Source organism: Artemia franciscana, chromosome 20 (assembly GCF_032884065.1).
Source record: "Artemia franciscana chromosome 20, ASM3288406v1, whole genome shotgun sequence".
In the NCBI taxonomy this organism is placed as follows: Eukaryota; Metazoa; Arthropoda; class Branchiopoda; order Anostraca; family Artemiidae; genus Artemia; species Artemia franciscana.
This window is the reverse complement of record NC_088882.1, coordinates 17,333,224-17,350,879: the sequence shown is the minus strand read 5'-3', so window position 1 is coordinate 17,350,879 and position 17,656 is coordinate 17,333,224. Positions and strand designations below refer to the sequence as shown.

The following is a 17,656-nucleotide window of genomic DNA, read 5'->3' as shown; positions in this document are numbered from 1 at the left end:
ACATGACTTATTACTTTAAATTACCAGTGTACCAATGCTTCGATCTATTAGCTCAATCAGTTGTATATTCCGGTTACTTCTGCATCCTTCTATTAAAGCAAGGCGTTAGTAATCTCTGTTCAAACAAAAAGTATTTCACAGCTAATTATTTTTTAAATAAATATGTGGCTTTATTTTAAATAAGTTGTACGTATTAATTATTCGTATTTTGTAATAAAGCTGAATATTAGGGAAAGATAACGATGCAACGAGCAAGTTTTGTGAACTATTGAGTAAAATTACCCTTGGCGGAAATCGTTACCACAGACACAAATTATGGAATTTTTATCCTATAAATTTTTTACCATTGGTAAAATTTTCTGTCAGCTTTTCAACACAGGTTAAGAAATATTTTCTAAGGGACACATTCTAATTATTGCTTCAATCTCTTTTTGGGACAAAACAGTTATCATAGAAAGTTTTTCGGGTTGACTATTCTCCTTGTTATTCAGATTCAGCAGCATATATTTTTTCCATGGCTAAATACGCTTAATCAGAACTAATATTGTCTACATTGCTACCTATTATTTAGTTAATACCTTTTATTAGCCCGAGCCTCTTTGTATTTAGTTCTTATGAGCACAAACAACCGGCAGTATTTAAGTTTGTTTTATCAATAGATTTCGCCTCTATTCTCTTTCTTAGAGAGGAGGGGAATAAAAAGCACATAAATAATAATATCTCTCCTCTTTGTTTTTGAGAATACATCCAAATATTTAAAGTAGCTACAACGAATATTTATGTTTCAATAATTATTTCTCCTCATTGAAAAAGCCATTTAAGATTTTTTTTAATTTCTTTTTTCTTGTTAAACTTTCTATGTTTCTTGCAATTGGATGTGTAATATAGCCAAACTCTGAAATTTTTAGCTTAAGGAATTGCTAGTAAAAAACACCGTTCAAGCTAGAAGAATAAAGTCAAGGAAAAATTTTTTCCAGTGAAGAAGTTCAATATTAACCTGTCCTAGATTCTTATTAGTTTCAAAAGAGAAAGCTCACAACAGCATAGGAAATGGTCTTTTGTTCTGCTTTGCCACATAGAGAAATAGTCCCTTTTCAAAAAGATGCACATTAAGGAAAAGATGAATAAAGAGCGAGATCGATCAATATATAGAAATCATCCGAGAGAAAAAACATGAATGAAAAGTAGCATTAGGTTGGTAAACGCTCTTGCGATGTTAATTAATACGTAGGTAAATATTTACTCCCTATAATGCCAGGACTGTTTACGATTGAATAATACGTATGAATTTCAGTTGCACATGTAGAATTACAAAATTTAGACAAGATTTTAGTTTTTTTTTACTTTTCTAAAGGGCGGACACTTGTTCGTAGCAGTTAACTATTGAATTTTCTTTAAGAATGATTTCTGCTGAGCCATATGAAATTTAAGATATCCTATCAAGCTACATCTGCTAATGACAGTGTGACCTCTTTCTTTTCTCTTTTATATATTAAATTAGCTGTTGGTGTGGCACCTCACGCCACACCAACACCTAGTTGGTGGGGGCGCTTTGCCCCTCCAAGCCCCCCCGCGCGCGTAAGTCGTTACGTGCCATATTAGTTACGTGCCATTGTAGTTGTGTCCCTGTGTCCCACCTGTGAATATATATATATATATATATATATATATATATATATATATATATATATATATATATATATATATATATATATATATATATATATATATATATATATATATATATATATATATATATATATATATATATATATCTATATATCTATATATATAAAAATAAGTTGTCTGTGTGTGTGTGTCTGTGGAGTGACGTCATGTTTGTGTGTCGACTGACGTCATGTTTTCGACTGACGAAATTACAGACCGGGACATCGGGACACAAATGACGACCGGGACACCGGCACATCTATATATATAAAAATAAGTTGTCTGTGTGTGTGTGTGTCTGTCAAGTGACGTCATGTCTGTGTGTCGACTGATGTCATGTTTTCGACTGACGAAATTACAGACCGGGACATCGGGACACAAATGACGACCGGGACACCGGCACATAGGGAATTTAAATGATGACCGGGACACTCAAAGAGAAAGCGACCGGGACACAAGGAATGATCGATTAGCAATCACCATCAACAAAGCACCGGGACACAAATGACGACCGGGACACAGGGAGTATAAATGACGACCAGGACATAAGTAAAAAAACTAAAAAAACTAAAAAAAGGTAAAAACTACAAAAAAACTAAAAAGAAAACAAACTAAAAACTAATAAAAAAACTAAAAAAGCTAAAAAACTAAAAAACTAAAAAAAAAAAATAAAAAAAGGAAAAAAAATGAAAAATAAAGGAGAAAAACAAAACTAAAAAAATAAAAATAAAAAAAAAACTAAAAAGAAAAAAAGGGGAAAAATACAAAAATTTATTTCATCATATACCATTTCAAAAACGAATGTATATACAGACCGGGACACCGGGATACAAATGACGACCGGGACACAGGGAATGTAAATGACGACCGGGACACAGGGACACAACTTCAACGGGGACGCCGGGAGGCACAGGGGGATATATAAATGACGACGGGGACACAGGGAATGTTCATTCCCTGCGCAGGGACACAGGGGACACAGGGAATATATATATATATATTATATATATATATATATATTCACAGGTGGGACACAGGGACACAACTACAATGGCGCGTAACTAATATAGCGCGTAACGACTTGCGCGTGCGGGGGGGGGGCTTGGGGGGGCGGGAAGCGCCCCACCAACTAGGTGTTCGGGTGGCGCGAAGCGCCACTCCAACAGCTAGTATATATATATATATATATATATATATATATATATATATATATATATATATATATATATATATATATATATATATATACATATATATATATATATATATATATATATATATATATATATATATATATATATATATATATATATATATATATATATATATATATATATATATATATATATATATATATATATATATATATATATATATATATATATGTTTTTAACTACCTAAAATATACAATATTCTTTGCTGTTCCATTGTATGGCATATAAATAGATTGTCAGGTTTACCGACTCTTGAACATGCAATATATAATTGTCCATGGGGAAACAATCCGTATTCAGATCTACACCGCATTTTTTTAATGATTGCCCTTGGGCTTTGTTGATGGTAATTGCTAATCGAATATTCCCTGTGTCCCCGTCGTCATTTATATATCCCCCATGTGCCCCTCCGATGTCCCCGTTATAGTTATGTCCCTGTGTCCCGGTCGTCATTTATATTTCCTGTGTCCCGGTTGTCATTTGTGTCCCGGTGTCTCGGTTTGTAATTTCTTTTTGAGTGTCACGATCGCATTTACCGCTTTTCATTTGTGTCCCGGTGTCACGGTCCGTAATTTCTCTTTGAGAGTCCCGGTCGTCATTTATATTCTTTGTGTCCCGGTGTCCCGGTCTGTAACATACGACAATAGATCAATTGTGTTGTAACTTTGTTCACGATCCCATTCTACACATGTAGAAATAGAAGCAGTACGATTAGGTGAAGACATTCCCAAATGCTTGAGAAGTTTGTTTGCAATAGATAAGCACAAATCTTCAATCATAACTAAAGTGCAGTTACAAATTTCTGTTGTAAAGTCCAAGGTCATATCTGACCTTTCTAGCCATATTCGGTGGAGTATATTCTCGGCCATTTGCGATTTGTATTTCTCCCATAACTCTGTAGGAGATGAAGGAGAGCAACTTTTGCCGGAAGATACGGCCGTAATGTCATGTCTATGAACCTGCGACTGTCCAGGATGTAAAAGCTGCTGTATCTAATCCCAAGATGGATTATATAAATGTAATAAATTACGAATCATTAATCTATAGGCATAATATTTCATTGGGCTGCATTTCTTATCCATTTCTTTGTTAGTGGCTGGATTTATCAATTTAATATTAAAGTGATAGCCGTGGGCTCCATCCCGAAAAATGATAGGATATTGTAGGGGATCGTAGCATCGATGAGTTTAATAAAAACTTCTCTTTGAAACGCCTTCTTATATACTTATAATGATGTCATATACAAAGCCTTTGACGTCATATAAAAATCACCGACCATAACCATTGCCACTTCGTTGATAGTTGCGATTCAGTAGGCATCAATTCGATTGCTGTTTTGAACAGAAGTATCATAGGTATCACTTTCAAGTTTTTTGGTTTGTTTTACCTTGACTTGTCTTTCGTCACTATGAAATACATATCGTCGAACCTTTGTTTTTTTTAACTAAAATCTTGTAGGCGTTGATGACTATCCAAGTCAAAATCCCAAACCCAATCATCATAGCTATCATTTTCAGTCTTTATACGTTTTGACTCTCGCTGTCCAGGTTGTTGATTCCTCGGCACGCTTTCTTTTGGTGATTTCTCATTGAGAAGCAAGCCTGTTTTCACGCTGTTGTTGTGATTCCTCGGCACGCTTTCTTTTCATACTTTCTCTATTAGCAGCAAGCCTGTTTTCACGCTGTTGTTGTGATTCCTTGGCACGCTTTCTTTTCTTACTTTCTCTATTAGCCGCAAGCCTTTTGGCATTAGCTCTTTGAGCAGCGTCCTCGGCTGTTTCTTCTGCCATTGTAGGTTCTTCTGTCATTTTAAGATCACATACAGTCGACAAACATGACGTCAGTCGATAAAAAAACGTGACGTCAGTTGACAGTCCACAAACATGAAGTCAGTACACAAACAACTTATTTTTATGTATATACTAGCTGTTGAGGTGGCGTGAAGTGCCACAACAACGCCTAGTTGGTGGGGGCGCTTCGTGCCCCCACCAATAATAAATAGATTGTCAGGTTTACCGACTCTTGAACATGCAACATATAATTGTCCATGGGAAAAATCTGTATTCAGATCTATACCTCATTATTCTAATGATTGCCCTTGAGCTTTGTTGATGGTGATTGCTAATCGAACATTCCCTGTGTCCCCGTCGTCATTTACATATCCCCCAGTGCCCCCCGGCGTCCCCGTTGTTGTTGTTTCCCTGTGTCCCGGTTGTCATTTGTGTCCCGGTGTCCCAGTCTGTAATTTCTCTATGAGTGTCGCGGTCGTCATTTATATTCCCTGTGTCCCGGTGCCCCGGTCTTCATTTTTGTCCCGGTCGTCATTTGTGTTCCGGTGTCCCGGTCTGTAATTTCTCTTTGAGTGTCCTGGTCGTCATTTATATTCCCTGTGTGCCGATCTTCATTTGTGTCCCGGTGCTTTGTTGATGGTGATTGCTAATCGAACATTCCTTGTGTCCTGGTCGATTTCTCGAAAAACAATCCGTCCATGGGAAAAACAATCCGTATTCAGATCTATACCTCATTATTCTAATGATGTGTCCCTGTGTCCCGGTTGTCATTTATATTCCCTGTCTCCCGGTCGTCATTTGTGTCCCGGTGTCCCAGTTTGTAATTTCTCTTTGAGTGTCCCGGTCGTCATTTATATTCCCTGTGTCCCGGTGTCCTGGTCGTCATTTGTGTCCCGGTGTCCCGGTCTGTAATTTCCATTCGAACAATCCCTGCGTCCCGGTCGTCATTTATATATCCCGCCTGTGTCCCCGTTGTATTTGTGTCCCTGTGTCCCGGTCGTCATTTATATTCCCTGTGTCCCGGTCGTGATTTGTGTCCGGGTGTCCCAGTCTGTAATTTCTCTTTGAGTGTCCCGGTCGTTATTTATATTCCCTCTGTCCCGGTCGTCATTTGTGTCCCGGTCTGTAATTTCTCTTTGAGTGTTTTTTCTTTTTAGTATTTTTTAGTTTTTTACATTTTTTCTTTTTTCAGTTTTCTTCTTTATTTTTCAGCTTTACTATGAAATACATATCGCCGAACCTTTGTTTTTTTAACTAAAATCTGGTAGGCATTGATGACCTTATCCGAGTCAAAATCCCAAACCCAATCATCATCGCTATCATTTTCAGTTTTGATATGTTTTGACTCTCGCTGTTCAGGTGGATCTTCATCTAACTGCGCGGTTTTGCGTTCTTTAGCCTCAAGCCTGTTTCCTTGCTGTTCTTTTGATTCCTCGGCACGCTTTCTTTTCTGACTTTCTCTATCAGCAGCAAGTTTTTTGGCATAGACTCTTTGAGCATCTTCATCGGCTTTTGCCATTGTAAGTTCATCAGTCATTTTAAACTTAAACATTAATAGATTTCTACGTGAACATATATGTCTTAAATATCTTTAATGACGTCACCGTCATAGCAAAAATGACGACAACTAACTTCATGACGTCAGCCGACACAGAAACATGTCGTCACCTGATCCACAGACAGACTCACAGACAGACAACTTATTTTTATATATATAGATAGATAGATAGATATAGAACAATCCCTGTGTCCCGGTTGTCATTTATATATCCTGCCTGTGCCCCCGGCGTCCCCGTTGTAGCTGTCTCCCTGTGTCCCTGTGTCCCGGTCGTCATTTATATTCCCTGTGTTCCGGTCGTGATTTGTGTCCGGGTGTCCCAGTCTGTAATTTCTCTTTGAGGTTCCTGGTCCTCATTTATATTCCCTGTGTCCCGGTCCTCATTTGTGTCCCGGTATGTAATTTCATCAGTTGACAAACATGACGTCAGTCGACAAACAACTTCATGACGTATACAGCTCAATCCTTATATTGACGTCAGTCGACAAACATGACGCCAGTCGACACACAAACATGACGTCACTTGACACACACACACACACAGACAACTTATTTTTATATATATAGATATATATATATATATATATATATATATATATATATATATATATATATATATATATATATATATATATAGATGAAAAAAAAACAAATCTTTTTAACTGCAAGCAAGGAGCGACATGAAAACTTGAAACGAACAGAAATTATTCCGTATATGAGGGGGTTGTCCCCTCCTAAACGACTCGTCCTTTACGATAAAGTTAGAATCTTTCTCACAACTCTACCTTTTGAAGCAATAAAAAACTTTAGCGCAAAGAGTGAGGCGTTGAGGAGGGGACAACCTTTATAATTTCTGTTCGTTTTGAGTTTTAATGTCGCTCCTTACTTGCAGTAAAAAAACCTGTTGTTTATTTAATTTCTGAACGTTTTTTGAATTAATGCACGGTTTGATTTTGAATAATTAAATTGAAATTTGCTTATTAATTTTTTTGGGGCCAAATGGCTTTCTCATAGTTTTGATCGGACGATTTTGATTGTGAGGGATGAGGCCTAGTGCCCTCTAGTTTTTAGTTACTGAAAAAGGCGACTAGAATTATATTTTTACGAACGTTTTTATCAGTAATAAATATTCACAACTTACGAATGAACCTTGAACTTATCAAAAAAACGTATAGAACTTCTGTATTTGTATATTTTTATTACGTACTAGCTGGGACCCGGCGGCTTCGCCGGGTCATGGCACTCGGCAAGCTTCTGTATATGGATTCTCTTTGTCTCTTGTGTTCTGGGCTCCGGCAACGCAATGTCATTTTTGGATCGAATTAATGACGTAAATTGGTTGAGTTTTCTGTTTTTCTTTAATCCATTGTCGAAATATATAGAAATATGTGTGCAATCACCAGTTTTTTACATTTTAAGCAATTTATAATATCTTTTTGATGTTTTGACAATTTTTTTTTCAGCAGCAAGCATTCTAAACTTCAACAATTTCTACTAAACTTCACACATTTGGTGTTCTGTTTTAACGTTTTCAAATTGCTTTAATCCATTGTCAAAATATATTGAAATATTTGTGCAATCACCAGTTTTTTACAGTTTAAGGAATTTAATACAATTTAAAAAGATCCTCAATTTTTTGAGCTCATATATATATATATATATATATATATATATATATATATATATATATATATATATATATATATATATATATATATATATATATATATATATATATATATATATATATATATATAGATATATATAGATATGAGGGGTTTTGCCCGCTCGTCAATGTCTCGCTCTTTGCACAAAAGTCTGAATTTTGACCCAATTCTTTAAGAATGACCCCTGAATCACAAAGGGCGTAGAATATATAGTTGAAATTACTAGAAATACTTTAGCGTAAAGAGCGATGTATTGTGGAGGAGAAGAACCCCCTTATATACGTAATAATTTCTGCTCGTTTTAGGTTTTAATGCTGCTCCTTACTTCCAGCTGAAAAACTTTTTTTTTATTTATTTTCTCATTGTTTTTTTTAAATAATGTTAGAAAATCCTTCGCCCCTTCATGGACATTATCTTCCCTCATGATAAATTCCTCCATGGAAAGATCCTCCCACGTAATCCCCTCCCCAAGACCCACCCACCCCCTCCTCAACGCAAAAAATCCCCCTTAAAAATCCTCTGCGTGGGGGGGGGCCTAGGTGCCCTCCAATTTTTTGGGTCACTGAAAAAGGGTACTAGAACTTTTAATTTCCGTTAGAATGAGCCCTTTGACAACATTCTATGACCAATGGGTCGATACTATCATCCCTGAGGGGAAAGAAAACAAAAAAAAGCAACAAATAAACACGCACCCATGATCCATCTTCTGGGGAAAAATACAAAATTCCGCATTTTTTTAGCTAGGATCTTGAAACTTCTACAGTAGGGTTCTCTGATACGTGTAATCTGATGATGTGATTTTCGTTAACATTCTCTGACATGTAGGGGGTGTTTCCCTCTATTTTCTAATATAAGGTAAATTTTCTCAGGCTTGTAACGTTTGATGGGTAAAACTAAACTTGTTTAAACTTATATATTTAGAATCAGCGTAAAATACGATACTTTTGAATCGCATTTTGAGAGTTTCGGTAACTATTGAGCCGGGTCGCTCCTTACTACACTTCGTTACCACGAACTGTTTTATAAATAGCATTGATATCAAAGGCAACATAAAGTCGAACAAAAATCACATACAGTGTAAAGTAAAGATACAAGATAGTTTTCAGTATTACCTCAGATTGTGTTGCGTTATATAGTGACATATTCCATATATTTAAATAGTAACCGTATTTAAAATTGGAAGTGTTCGAAAAAATTAAAGTGAAAGTTAGAATTTTCAACTTATCAGTGTGGCAATGTTTGACAAAGAATATCCAGAAAATCTGAATAAATCTTGGCATCATTGTGGCGAAAACCTTAAATTAATTAAAAATTGCCAAGGATACCAATTGAAAAGGAAAATTGGCTCCTAGAGATCTTTGTTTAAAAAAAAATGAATTCTATAAAAGTTATGCCAAAGATTTCTTGTGTAAATCGGGATGTGGGGGTATACATTTCCAGAGGGGGTTTACAATGGATATCGTTTTTGTGTCTATAATTCCCTTCAAAAGCAAAGCTCGGTCTCCAAGTGCTGCATGATAAAACTGATAAAATAAGAAATGAGATTCGATTGGGACCACTTATACGTGTAAACGAAGTTTCTAAATTGAGTGAAAAATATACATAGTTTTTCAAGTTCACTTTATTCTATTCTCAGCAGACATTTTGTATAGCATGGTGATGCAGGGATAAATGTCCTACAGGTACAACTGGCATTGTGTGAAATGCCACAAATTTCAGTCATTTTTCTAAGCACATTTATATAAATTCTGTTTTTGGAGCTGATTTAAAAGACATATTTAGAAAAGCAAAAATAGCAAGAAGTCAGCATAGTATTGTACATAGAGACTTCCATATGTTGCTTAGTATGTGAATCCAAAACGTAAGGAATAAGGCGTTATCAGCGCTCATTAGGCATTTAAATGACAAACAAGAGAGTCTGAGTTTCAATTAAATACTGGAAATAAAAACTAAAGGAATTAAACGCTTCCCCTACCAAATTTTATGACCAAATTACAACTGATTTGACCTATCTAGCTATAGTATGAATATAGTTATAAAAAGCACAATCTTGTTTTTGATCTTGTTTTTGTTTTTCAAATATATTATTTTTTATTTTGGAAATTGTATTCACTGTATATCTACCTTCTTATTCTTCAATGATTCCATTTCTATCAAATTTACAAATGCAGAGGGTGTATCCATTTCCACTTTTGGAAGTTTTAAAACAAGATAACGTTTTTAGGAAGTAAAAGCACCTTAAATATCTGGGAAAAAACTGACCTGAGCAAACGTCACGCAACAGGAAGCGCAGAACGTTTTTCCATCTTGCAATTAACGAGGCTCATATTTCTGCTTAATAATACGGGTTCAAAGGCAGTATATCTGGAAAAACATTGATGTGAAACATATTATCAAGTGTAATGGATCCCTATTTTTCTTGTTTTCCTTATGTTGAAAAAGAGCGTGGACTAATTGAAAAAAATTATCTGCTCAAAGTAAAAAGCAAATTTATCAATTCCTAATAAATTACAGTTTTTTCCCGCATTATTGGGGGCAACTGCCCTCTTGCCACCCGTTCAACGACACCCCTGCACAGTTGTAAATTGCCGCAGTAGCAGTTCAAAGTAATCGGAGTTGCAGTCATAAGTTGCTCATAATGCCATCAGCAATTCTAGATATATTGCAGATACACGTTTTTAACTTTCATATTTAGTTTTACATCTCTCTGAACGTGCCTTTAAAAGTTTCAACTTAATACCTTTATCTGTTCCTAAAATATTGAAAATATATCCTTATGACAAACTTAATTCGACATAATGTCTTTCGAGTTAGTTCAACACCCCCCATAACATGCTCTAAAAATTTCAACGAACACCCATAGGTGTTCCTGGGAACTGAAATATCCACCCCTTTGACAATCCGGGAACACATAATGACTTTTGATTTAGAATTACACCCTCTTCAGCTTTCCCTAAAAAATGAAACTTAACACAATGTTCGATTAATGTGACATTGTTATCTATCTCATATGGGCAACCTGGATTCACTGAAACGCTTTTGATTTAGTTTAACACTAATGGTAGCAATATTAGTTGGCTGGATTAACATTTACAGCTCCAAAAGTTGCAACTTAATAACCTTAGTTGTTCTTGAGATATTGCTGATACGCCTTTTTAACAACCGATATGCACTTAGTACCTTTTGATTTAGTCTCATAGCAATATAAGCTTTCCCTCAAAGTTTTTACTTTGTACGATATTCGAGTCCTAAGATGTCCTGTTTGCGCCATTTTGACAACCTGTATAAACTTAAACTCTTTTTATTAAGTTCAATAGTAGCAGTACTGATTTTAGCAATATTAGTAGTCCTGAGAGTTTTAGCATAACACCCTAAGGTGTAACTGGAATAATGATAATAAATTCCTTTGATAACCTACATACATATTTTGTGTTCTGATTTAGCTCCACATTCCCTTCAAAATGCTCTGAAAGTTTAACTTTGCGCTTTAAGCTTTTCTTGAGATATCGCTGATATGCCCTTTTGATAATTTGAATGCACAAGCCATGTTTTGAATTAGTTCAGCACCGCATTCAACCATTCCCTGAAAGTTTTACCTTAATACCCTTAGTATTAGCAATACTAGTGGTCGTGATAGCAGTAGTAGTAGTAGTAGTAGGAGCAATGGGGGTAGAACTAGTTTTAACAGTAGTAGGGTTAATAGTAGCAGCAACATTGTTCACAATACGCCTTTCTGGTTAGTTCAACATCCCCTCAACATGCCTAATAGTTTTAACTTCACACTCTAACGCGTCTTTGAAATATTACTGATAACTCTTTTTAATAGCCTGTATATACAAGGTTTGTTTGATGGAGAAGGTTTATTACTGGCGGGACGCCGATAGACTGCTGCTAGTGCATATCAGACAGACCTTCCACCTCCTACATCTGAATTTTGACCCCTTGTGTGTGTGCTTTAGTATGCTTCAAGACCCTTCGGAGGTTTCGTGCCACCCTTCCCACCAGGTATATCCCTTTTACCCCTATCTGCTACCTGAGGAATCTTTTCTTTAGCTTGTTTCTCTGCTTATCTCTGCATCCTAAAGAAAAACAGAGAGAAAATGGTGGGCTATCTAATTATTTTGCTTACCATGCTAGTCTTACGCAAGACTGGATAAAATTAAAGAAGTGCTTAGCACTTCATTTAGCAGAGCTCCCTATCACAGAAACGTGTGGACAATATTCGGATAATTAGACAGGATATACTCCGTTACTCGTAATGCAGGGATTTTATGGTTTAGCATTATTCATAGACAATTTGTATCCGGAAGAATCATCAGGAATTTTCAAGGGATTAATTAAAAATATCTTTTTTAAAAAAAAAAAAAAAACATTCTAAGAAAAGTAAAGTGTTATATTAGACCAAAGATAAGAAAAAACTACAGTAATTTTTCAAGTGTAAAACTACCATAACCACCAAAAGTAAATAAATGACACCTAAAACGAAAATAAATCTTAGGCAGCGCAATAGCGCAAGCTAACTAAAGAGCGATGCGGGCAAAATTTATTATTTATAATTGATTTATTTGTTTTCTTAGACCAGGACTCTTCGCGTAGAAGAAGTTAGGGGGAACCGGAAATCTTGGAAAACGCTTAGAGTGGAGAGATCGTAATGAAACGTGGTGAGAAGAAACTCTTGGCTCTTGGCTCTTCCGACCTCGTCACAAGTGCCATATGAACTCTTGGCCCTTGTTTAAATCTATGACGCACGGAACATTACTAAGCATAAAATGCCAAGTGTGATGAGTCTATATACAAAAGGCGTTTTAAGTTGTCATAATGCCTAGAGGACTAATGAAAAAGCTAAACCATACGATGTGGGAATACCTATCCAAGAAGCTAAGGTAAAGTTTATTTTAAAGATGTCTGAAAGAGGAGCATAACGAATTAAAAATGAAAGTAAAGAACAGAGAATTATGCGGTTAAAAGATATGGCAGAGCAAGAACAAAGAAAGTTGCAGTTATAAAATATGCGGCAGCAAGAATCAGAACGAGTCAAGTGACAAGTCATTAGGACCCTTCCACGTTATATGTATTCCCGGTGGAACCCTTCATTTTCTCGAGGAAAGAGTAGCAACCAAAAGTGATTCATTTGGAGGTTGCTACTTACAACAAGAATCAAACAGTTCTTGATAACAAACTGGAGATAAGGATCGACCCGGCTCATTAGTAACAAAATTTCTAAAAACGGAATTTGATACCAATAGATGCATCAAAAGAATCTTCCCAGGCTCTTGAGTTTTGATGGGTAAGATTACACTTGATACAACTTATGTATTTCAAATCAACAATCGAAATCTAATTCTTTTGGTATATCTATTGGTATTAAAATTCTGTCTTTTAGAGTTTCGGTTACTATTGAGCTGGGTCGCTCCTTACTTACAGTTCGTTACTACGAAGTGTTTGATTTTCGTTGTAAGTAGCAACTTCCAAATGAATCACTTTTGGCTGCTACTCTTTCCTACGGAAAATGAAGGGCTCCACTGGGAACACATATAACGTTAAATGGTCCTAATGATTTGCTACTTTCTTGACACGTTGTGATTCTCGCTGCCCAGAAGTTCACTACATCTTTCTTTGTTCTTGATGTGTCATATCTTCTAACCACTTATTTCGTTCTTCTTCATTTTCATTTAATTCGTTCGGCTCCTCGTTGTCGCATGTCTTGCAACCGCATATTTCTTTACTCTTCACTTTTATTTTGACTCGTTTTAATTCTTGCTGCCTTTTATCTTCTAACTAGATATTCCTTTGTTCTTCCCTTTTGTTATGACTCGATGTAGTTGTCGTTGACACAAGTATTTTAATTGTATATTTCTTTGTTCTTCATTTTCATTATTATCACTTCAGACATTTTTTAATACCCTTTACCTTAGCTGCTCCGATTGGCCGCCACATTGTATCGTTTAGCTTATTCATTTGTCCCCTAGGCATTATGAAAAGCTTAAACCGCCTTGTGTGTATAGACTCATTACACTTTGCATTTTATGCTTAGTTATGTTGCGTGTGTAATAGATATAAAAACGATACATTACACTTGGTATTTTATACTTATCTATGTTTCCTGTGTAATTTTATATGCAGATTTTTCGAATTGTTGACGAAGTCTCGGGAATGACTTAAGACATTGAGTTGGAACTTCAAAGGAGTACTGGAGAGGGAGAAGAGGTAAATCCAAAGACACTATGCATATCCAGGTCAATAAAAAACCTGTCTGTAATATCAAGGGGACGAGTTGGAAGATGGAGTTGGGTATAAGGAAGGGTAAAGTGGGGCTTGGAATATTCAGATTTAGTGCTGGAGGAAGGGGCTATATAATTTTTGTATCCAATTCAAACAAAACAACGTTTTTGCAATCTAAGCTAAAATTTGACCGCTCCTGTGATGCTGCAAATTATGCAAGTTTTGCATTGTTTACACGTCTTTTTTTATAATGGAAAAGGAGAGAGAGGTTTGATCTTGGTTGTCTAAATAGTCCGAAATCTTCATAGATCATTACCAGGGCCAATGAAATCGTACATTTCGTTGGGAGTAGGGGGCCACAAATGGGTCAAATCTTTTTTGTTAATTATTAGTCATATTTCGACCGAGCTCTTAGGGAGCGTTTGTTAGGCTAATGTCCTCAAAGATTTTCCAAGAGACACCCCCTTGTTCAATAATTGCACATATTTTTCTGCGCCTTGTACTTTTGATAGGTATCCTTAATCTTACTAAATATTAAACATTTGAAATGTGCATAAAAGTATAGATTTTTGGTGAGTATACTGTTCAGAGTTTCAATTACATCTCTTTAAACATATTTATTGGACATAAGCACAAACAGTTGTATTATTATTTCATGTTTATTGTTGTTTATATTCAAATATTTATTGGCAAAAAAAAATTAACAAGATGTTGATATTCTAAGAGAAGAAAAGTCTATAGGCTTCTTTAGTAGCCTGAATATTTCAACTGATCTATGAAATGAAACCTCTTAAAAGAGAGAAAAAAAAACTGTTGAGGAAAATATGAAGTTTACATTTTCTTCTGTAAAGTCACTAAAATCGCATTTCTACTTGTTCAAAAAATATTTTTAAACAGAATAGGGGAAACCCATAGGTTTTAATATTTAAAGTTGTCAAAGAAGTCTCATTTACTGAAAGCAAGGAAATTACTTAACCAAAATTCAATATGGACTTCAATCGCGCTTCTTCCTTTTACCAATTTATCATGTTGCTTAGAGAGCATACATGAATTGCATAGATTGATAAGCTTTTAGTTTTGAAAGCACGGATCTTTGCATCTGAAAATTGCCCTTCGATTAAATCCTTGGAAAGGGATCATTTAATGACACTAGAAAGTGCTCGAATATAACTCTGCCCGTAAAATCCTAATTTTACGCTAAATGGGAAAAGATGAAGAGCTTCCCTCTGAAGGGTAATTAGGAACAAATAAAGCTTGTCTTTTGCACAATAATTTAGGTAAAAAAAAAATCTAATTGATAGTGGTACTGTCATTCAAAAATCACACAATATGAGAGCTACCGAAAAAAAAATCTAGTTCCTTACGGGTTTTTTAGTAAAGCTTCAATTTCTTGTGTCTCAAACTTATCTCCATGCAACATTTTATTCCACGTCTTAGGTATAGATGAGCCTATCCCAACAGAAATACTTATGAAAGGGCCCTAATGGAACCTTTAAGGTCTGAGAGGCCTCTCCGGCTTCGCTGGCTCTTTCCTTAGCCATTACTCCGCTTACTTGGTTCTTCAGCTCTTGCAGTTGGCAGTCCCTTCACGGCGAGAGGCACAATAATTTATCTATAAATTACTAGAGCGACAGAATGAAAGACAGACATTTGGTTTTCCATATTCCGTGCTCATGGGCGTAACTAGCGGGAGACACGCTACAAAACCTTTTGCCCACCTTAGAATAATCCCAATATTGAAAATTAACTCCAATTTCAACTCCAGTATTAACTCCAATTTAACGAAAATTGGAGATAAGTTTTGTTTCCTGGGGTAGTATATTTTGCGCTGTGGATGAAGGGCTGCCAAGGGATTGTCAGGATGACCAGGTGTGTGCTGCTGCTGATAAATGTTTGAGCAATTCTTGGGTATATAAGCTTTCTAATAATTTTTTAAGCATTGTGTGCAGCTCTGAATACCCATGGCGAAGCGTGCGATTTTTTCTTTGGGTAGAAATGAAATATACTCCATATTTTTTTCGTACAACCTAAACTGTTTTATTGACAGAAGTATATGAGTATAAATCACGACAAATAGCAATTCTTCAAAAATTTTTCTGCTTGATGGAACGAAGATCATCTAAAGTCAAAAAAACTTTTTTTTTATGTCCTTGTTTGAAAAAAAACGAATTTTTACGCATTAACCTAACCTAACAATGATAAATTTTGTTAACGTTGGGTTAACTATTTTTCAGTGATGCACGGCGTTTACCCCCAGAAAACACCCCCCCGGAAAATACCCCCTGAAAAAATACCCTCCCCCGTAAATTTACCCTGAGGAAAATGACTCCAAGGAAAATACCCCCGGAAAATACCCTCCTCTCCCTGGAAAAAAAAAACGTGTAAAGTATCTTTACGCCGAAAATACCACCTGGGGAAAATACTCCTGGTAGAAAATAAGGCTTTCCAAATTCGAGACTTTTATTTGAGTCTTTTTCCAAAGGGGGAAGAAATTTTGGTACTTGTGCATCATACGCCACTCACTCAAGTTTACGCTGCGTAAAACTCGCGAACTAACCGTTTTCTTCGTTAGTTTCTTTCAGCTTAGCACCAGACAAGACAAAGACAAGTGAAAGAATAGATGCGAAACATTAATTCGGGCTGTATATTTTCACATAAGACGGGGGGGGGGGGTAAAGTATTTGGATAATTTGAATTCAGAAAACAACTCTTACTTCATAATATGTAGATTAATTGCACATTTAACACGAAGAACCGCTATGCTTTATCCCCCCTCTCCCAAATGTACAATATATATATAGCACAAACTTGTTTCTAAAGTGACAAAGAAATTAACGAAGAAACTGGTTTGTTCTCGAGTTTTACACATCGTAAATTTAGTGACTGGCGTATAATACACAAGTACCGGAATTTTTCATGGAGAGAGAGCCAGATTTCCCGGTATTATTTAAGAACGATCAGGAAATAAATTAAAAACAAAAGTTTTTCCAACTGAAAGTAAGAAACAACATAAAAACTTTAAACGAACTGAAGTTATTAAGTATATGAAAGGAGTTGCCCCTTCCACAAGACTTTGCTCTTTGCGCTAAAGTTTTGACTTCTCGTCCTAGTTTTTTAAGAACGGTCCCTGAAACACAATAGACATTTAATTAAAACAATAAGCTTTGTTTTAAAATTCTATAAAAGAAAACTTTAGCTTAAAGAGCAAGGTCTTGAGGAGAAGGCAACCCCTTTCATACACGCAATAATTTCTGTTTGTTTTAAGGTTTGATGTCGCTCCTTACTTTCCGTTGAAAATCTTGTTTTTTTTTTATTTAATTATTTACAGATAGTATTTGTTAATGGAAATATACGGAACAACTTTTCTAAAGAAAAAGTAAAGAGCCTCATTAAACTAAAGATGAGCAGAAATAAATCAAGACCTCGCTTTTTACGCTAAAGTTTTTTTTTTTTAGAATTTTAGCTTATTGATTATAGAACAAAGCTTATTGTTCTAATTAAACGGCCATTGTGTTTCAGTAATCATTCTTAAGGAATT

General features: G+C 35.6%; 1 long non-coding RNA gene across 1 annotated transcript in view; it reads right to left on the bottom strand.

Annotated features, from left to right (window-relative positions):
* Positions 1-16,938, bottom strand: part of LOC136039821 (uncharacterized) — a 66,314-nt gene extending 49,376 nt beyond the window's left edge. Inside the window, exons 1-2 of the long non-coding RNA XR_010620562.1 lie at positions 16,833-16,938; positions 10,159-10,260 (exon numbers count right to left, since the gene is read on the bottom strand). This is a non-coding gene — a long non-coding RNA (uncharacterized LOC136039821). The remainder of the gene's footprint in view (positions 1-10,158; positions 10,261-16,832) is intronic.
* Between the last annotated feature and the right edge of the window lie 718 nt (positions 16,939-17,656).